The sequence below is a fragment of the Hippocampus comes genome, unplaced genomic scaffold (genome assembly GCF_001891065.2).
Source record: "Hippocampus comes isolate QL1 unplaced genomic scaffold, H_comes_QL1_v1.1 scaffold40, whole genome shotgun sequence".
In the NCBI taxonomy this organism is placed as follows: domain Eukaryota; kingdom Metazoa; phylum Chordata; class Actinopteri; order Syngnathiformes; family Syngnathidae; genus Hippocampus; species Hippocampus comes.
Window position 1 is genome coordinate 750,136 of NW_017842058.1, and position 6,893 is coordinate 757,028.

At 40.9% G+C, this 6,893-nt stretch overlaps 1 protein-coding gene across 1 annotated transcript in view; it reads left to right on the forward strand.

Moving 5' to 3' along the window:
* LOC109510613 (zinc finger E-box-binding homeobox 2) overlaps nt 1-6,893 on the forward strand; it is a 53,477-nt gene that overhangs the window by 625 nt on the left and 45,959 nt on the right. The window lies entirely within an intron of this gene.

Sequence of the window (6,893 nt, forward strand, 5' to 3'; positions counted from 1 at the left end):
ATATATATATATATACACATATACACATAGATATATAGATATATCTATATATCTATAGATATACCTATATTTATATTTATAAAACACAGCATCTTAGACATGACTTTAGCATGATTTAAAGTGTGACTAAAAAGTTAACTAGATAAAGGACACACGCACAAGCTCACGCGCGTACTCGCGCGCACACACGCACACGCACACGCACGCACACACACACACACACACACACACACACACACACACACACACACACACGATTTATATTATAGGAGTCATGTGGAGGCTGTTTGCACGTCATACTTTTGATGGTTAAATCCATTATGGGGGTCACGCACATTGAAACAAAAATATGAATAGCGTTTCGAATTGCATTATAAAATAAGTGGTCAGGGGGGGTGGGGGCCCTCATTTAATGTGGCTTGCTGTTAAACTGTTTTCATATTTTCACCATCAAGCAGTTGATGGACACTTAGTTCCAGTGTCTGTGATCAGGGTCCATAAATTAACATAACATACAGCCCTGGAGGTATTCATGCAACAGAAATGGCACTTACAGACTTAGTATCTCTTGTTCTATTTGCTTCTTCGATGACTTCCATTCATGCCCCAAAAGCAACTAAAATCATTAAGACTTTGAATGTAAATTTAAGTTGCAGGATCTGCGGCGATGCGCTTTAATTCTGACTAAATGAGAATTGAAGGTGATTGTTTGTACCCAGTTGCGACACGTAACTGCCGGCTGTTTACTTCTTCGCTGTAGTTTATTTAAGTGTCCCCTCATATCATTGAGAGTGTCGCCTGAGTGTGAGCATTGACACACACACATACACAAGCACAGACACACTTAGGCAGCCACCTTTGACCCTCACGTAACAGTTTGTCGCCCGACCGCAGTAAATTTCGCAGATCAACAACATCACAGACACGTTGAAGCTGTCATCGGACAAAAAAAAAAAAATGGACACACTAAGCAAGAAACTGACATGAAACAACTCTGGGCTGTTACACTTTATAGGATGTCTTCAAAGTATCACCAGGTCCTGTTTTATATGTATTCCCCGTGGTCAGTAATCGCCTTCGCTGTCAATTTTAGGTGACGTTGCCGTGACGCCAGCGTGCAAATGCGTGTAGCGTTAGGAATGCGCTTGGCCGCGGGACGAGTGTTAAAGATCCTTGATAAAACCAAACGAATCTGGCAGCTCGCGACTCTCGGGACGGCGATGTGCGGGAGCCTTTCCAAACCAGAAGAGGAGAGAAAAATTGATCTGAGGCAAGGTTTTGACTTTTTCCGAGGCGCCTATCAATTGTGCGTCTGTGTCCGCCCTCCAGTAAAGCTGTCACTGCCGAGCAATATCAAGCAACCTGGGGAAATAAGCATGCTTTTTGTGTTTTGGCGCCGGCGATGCGGTCTGAAATGATGACTTTTCAACTATTTTGTATCCAAACCATCACAAATTTTGTACATGAGTCACGACGATATCCATTCGTTATGGAGATAGCGCAGCCAGATGTCAATTTAAACATCAAACATGACATTGACATGGCTTTGGGGAACATCTTAATAAATGTCGATATCCAAAACAAAATCTCGGTTGGCCGCGGTGGCACTGTAACTCAAATTTGTACGTAAATCGGAACCTGCTGTAGTTGATCACTAACCTATCCTAACACAGTGGTTAAGTCATATTTATAGTAAATATCTGTATGGAAAACACTTGCAGGCCGTGAATATGAAAAAAATGAAGTCAATAATGGTAAGTAGGGGACAACTAATTGCGCCTTCTTTCCTACCATGTATTCCAGGGGTGGCCAAACTTTTTGGACTGAAGATCGACTTTTCGATCAACTAACCTCCCGCGATCGACCCGTTACAGCGCACGCACATACACACGCACGCCATGATGAGCAACAGCCTGATACGGACTCATGCGAGGGACTTTTGCAGCCTGTTAACGATCGTAGCTCACACGTACCGTTTTAAAGTGCTTCCCTTGGTCCTCTAGATTCCTTTTCTTTGCCCGTGCCCTCGGTGAATTGTACACGAAACAAACTCTGAATGAGAATAATGATAACGATAAAAGATATCGCGCAACCGCTCTGATCACAAGCTGCAATTGCAGACTGCTGGGCACTAACAAATTCCGATGACGCAGATCACGCGCCACCTTAGGTTAAAGATTTACCTGCTTTATTTTATTTTATTTTTTTAAATTCTTTTTGTGAAAATGAGACTGATAGAATGATTAGGGTGCAGTGTACATTAACACAAAAAATATATATTACTAACATGCACAAAGACACAAAAATGGTTATTAGTTTTTTTTCTACACTCCTCGCGATTGACTTGGGACCAGTCAGCGATCTACCGGTAGATCGCGATCGACATAATGGGCACCCCTGATGTATTCTATTAGTAACCTTGAAATATTGTACACCAGGCAGTCAGAGATTGAAGACCCGCTGGAGTTAATATTCACATTGTCTTCAGTTTACGACGGTTTTGCCGTTATACGACGGCAACATGGGATTTATACAGAAGTCAGAAAGGACTACGACTGATCTGCGTTAGTACATTTATCCTCGCTGTCAGGTGGAATCCTCGCGTCCACGCATGGCATCACTTTAAAACTTATAATGTCAATAAGAATTGCAGAAAAAGAATGGTTTAGTGAGAGGTAAAATTTGGATTTACGTGCGCTGAACAGCCTTCAGCAAACAGGGAGTTCTCGCTTCACGGCGGTCTCGACAATTCGTGATCATGAAAGGTGCGCGATTAACTCGTTTGCTCGGCGGCATAAGAATGGTGCATGGTCATGCGGCACAAGAAGGCCTGATGACTTTCCGCCAATCGATTATTTGATATTTTTGACCTCCACGTGGTTCTCACACAAATATTTACGATCATTATTCCTTGACTAAAGTGTTAGTCTAGGTTAGCGACAGACTACGGTGCGTTCCGACTTACACACCAATTCAGGTGATGGAGCCACTGTTGGAATTCAAATCCACTGTAGACTGTGGACGTTGTGTCTTACAATTGAACATGTTAAGAAATTTTGATAAAACTAATCATGAATTAAAGTAAAACAGCATCTTTTGGATCATTTTCATCCCACAACAGCTCTCAAGAGGGGATGGCGGCTTCTCTGCTGTTACAATGACAAACTCATGTGACCTACTTCAGCGTTGGTGACCTCATGTATTAGCACTTAGTGCTAGCGTCATGGTTCCGAGTAGCATGAGATGGTCATCTGATTGTCTGTTGAATGTCGGTACGTTTGCCACTAATTTATGGTGCTTTCCTTCTGTTCTTTCCTTCTGTTTTATGACAACACTGGCATTTTGTTGGAGCAAATATGAAAGTGTCGGATTCGCCCTGCAGCAAAAACGTTTATCACATCATCTGAGGAATGTGTTTTCATTGTTGCTTGTTTAAAATTTAATAACAATACATAGATAATGTTCTTTTTTTGTTTGTTTGTTAAATGAGCTGAGGAGTTTTGCTCAATTCACACAAATGAATGCTTTTCAAAGTGATATTTTCCCGAATCAAAACAAAAACCAAGTGACAAATAGTGACGTTTTAATAAACAGTTTTGGTTGCGTATTCCGCAGTTCGGTTCTTCAATGAAATGAGAGCCAAGATTTCTATTCACGTGTATGCATGCTAAGTTATATTTAGCACACATTTAAAATCAACATTTGTTTGCTGATTGAAAGGAATCGGGCTCACGTAAAGCGACAATGTAAAGTCAGGCTTAAGAAAATACGGCGAATAAAATATTGTAAATAATATAAATTGTAAAACATGAATGACGACAACATGACGTGCAATTGTGAAGTCATCTAAAGTGAAAAACGAGTCACCGTGACAAACAACAAAATTGATGTATATTCTTCGTCCAACGGCATAGTTGCCAAAGTCCTATTTGAATGTTTTCAGAAGTCAAAACGGGTGCCTGGACGTTTGGTACCGATCCAAGTTTAACCCTAACCCTAACCCTAACTTTGACGGAAGGACTCTGCTCAAGTCCAGTTTATTGTCAAAAGACTTTGATTCCTTAACCCTTTCAGGGACAGCGGTTACGACAGTGGACATCTTATCAGGTTACAAGTTATCATTATTGGTGCATGAAAGGGTTAAATAACACAACTCTATTCAAATACGATTACAACTTTTCCTCAAAATAAATCAGACTTTCTTTTCATATGTCATGACGTCATTTTTTGTCTTCCCAAATAAATGTGTTCTTTGAAAAATGAGATGACAACTTTTCTCTTCTCAAAAGTGGGACTATTCTTCTCTGACTTAAACTGTCAAACGATCATGACTTTTGCTCTGAAAAAAGTGCAACCTAATTTGCACACAATTTAAAAATACATCCTTTTGAAAAATGACATTGTCACTCATATGATGAAGGCTTTTTTAAGGCAATTCTCATAAGACACCGTAAAATACAGCACTTTTATTTTTGGAAAAAAAAAAAAGACTATTTGAATAAGATTGACTTTTTCCCCCCCAAAAAAATCGACTTTATTTTTATCAGATCGTGTTTTTGTTGAGACGTTTTTTTCTCCATTAATACAATTATCATAAGATTGCAAATTTTCTTCCCATTAATTCTTAATATTTTTTTCCTCAAAAAGGTCTGATTAACATAAACATACAGTATCCTTGCGATTCAAAAGTTTGACTTATTTCGTGTTAAAATTTGACTTCATTCTCATGAGAGTGCAATTTTTTTCTTCAAATAGACGATTATTATACGACAGCGACTTTTGGGTCTCAAGGAATATGAGTACTATCATAAGATTGTGACTTTTTTCAATACCTTACTCTTAAAATTTTGATTTTTCTCCTCCCCCCCAAAAAAATCTCATGAGATGATTTTTTTTTCCTTTAAAAAAAAAAAAAAAAAACATTGCTTCATTCCTATGAGACGGAAACTCTTTTTCCAAAAAGTTGCTCTTTTCATAAGATTACAATTTATGTCCTGAAAAGAAAATCCCACTTTACTTTCAGGACTTTTGTCTCGAAAATATACAGGACGTCATTATTCTCATAAGATTTTTTTTTTTTTTTAATGACAACATTCATGCATATGCAGAGATGAGAAGTTTGAGGCTGAGCCTTGTACAGCCAGCCTTGCTGCTTGGTCTTCACGCTACCCTCCCGTTGCTCTATCCTGTTGCTTCAAAGTTTTCAGTGCAACACATCTCATGTGCTGCCCGCCCTCAGCCGCCAAAGAGTGCGCGCATCTTTTCCGCAGTCGACTCATCGAAGCCTTTGAAGCAGATGAAGGCTTGCGTTACACATATAGCTCCTTTATGTTATCCGTCGAAAGAGCCTTGCTGTTTTGTCGAGCTGATTCGCCTTTTTTTTTTTTAAGGAGGGCTTTCTCTATCCTCTCCTCAGCTGCCTCATTCCCTCTTTTTCTTCTTTTTTCAAGTGCCAATTTATTTAAACTCCTTTCCCCTTTTCTTCTTTCTCCTTCATTGATTTCCAAACCCCAGTCTTTGTGTGCAGCTGGGGCCCAGCTGTGTGTCTTGCGACGGTGTACATGTGTGTGTGTTTGTGTGGCTTTTTCTGGCACATTGCTGCCACAGTGAGCATTGCGCACTGTACACACAAAGGACCCTGGCCGCAAAGAAAAAAAAAAAAGAAAGGGGGAGGGCGAGGGGGGGTAGAGGGAAAAGTTTGGAACAAGAGAGATGGACATGCTTGTACTGTAACAGCGCAGTGGGCCGGGTCATTTGCATCAGCGTTTCGGGATGAGCGAGACAGCAGTGAAGAGCACTGGCACCACGGTTTATTAGCGGGAGACGTTTTTTGGAGGGGCGTCAGAAGCGGCGGGTGGGGGCACCGAGGGGGGAACGAAGGATGAGGATGATGACAGAGGTGGGGAGCTGATGTGGTTGACAGAGTTGGAGACGGCAAAAGCATTTACTGGGCGTGAGAAGACGGCACGAAAGAGCCCAATTCCCACCAAGCAGTAGAGTTCCTACAAGTTTTTGCATTTCCATCGGCAATGTGCATTTTCGTCACGGGCTTCTTTCAGCTTCACAATTGCTTAGTTTTCACCTACGGATGGGCGAGTAACCATTCCAGGTATTAGTCTCGGGCTGATGCCAGACGTATTTTAAGGTATCGGGTGCTCGTGGAAGCTGTCGATACCAGCCACTGATACTTAGGCAAAAACCAATCTGATATTGAGTAAATTCTCCTTGGCTGTAGTTGCCTCTGTACTGTGGCAATTTAAAACATCGGCGAATCATCATTTGCTTCAGAAAGAAAGGTCGTTGTTCTTTTTAATCACTGTGTTAAATGTAATTTTATAGATCAAAATTACTAGAAGTAATCGGTGCTCTGTATCTTGGGTACTCAAAGAGTGAAAACTGCTATCTGTATGACAAAAAGTGGTATAGGGCATCACTATTTTCACCCAAGGACAGCGCTCTGGGTTAACTTGTGAATATATGTAGTCTTGTACAGGGAGTTTTTGAGAACCCAGCCTCTGAATTTTCCATGTTATGAACAGCGCAAAGCAGAACTAACAATCACAACAGCTCACGTGCAATTATCAACACAAATTGTCCCTTAATGTAGCACGTTCATACGTAAACTGCTATGGCCACAACTGACACCGAGGTAGTCAATATGCTGACAGTTCGCCAATTCACAGGCAGCCGCTAAACTGTGCTCACAACAGCTAACTCCACACTCTCCTTTGCTGACTCCTACTCACTTGCCAGGTCAGGCCCCACCTTTTAAAGCCACATACACTCAAAGGCACAGATACAATAATGGAGAAAGTGAGAATGGTGACTCCAATTTAATACCTTCGCCTCACATGCACCTTATTTTATTGTGTGATGGTATTATTATATATATA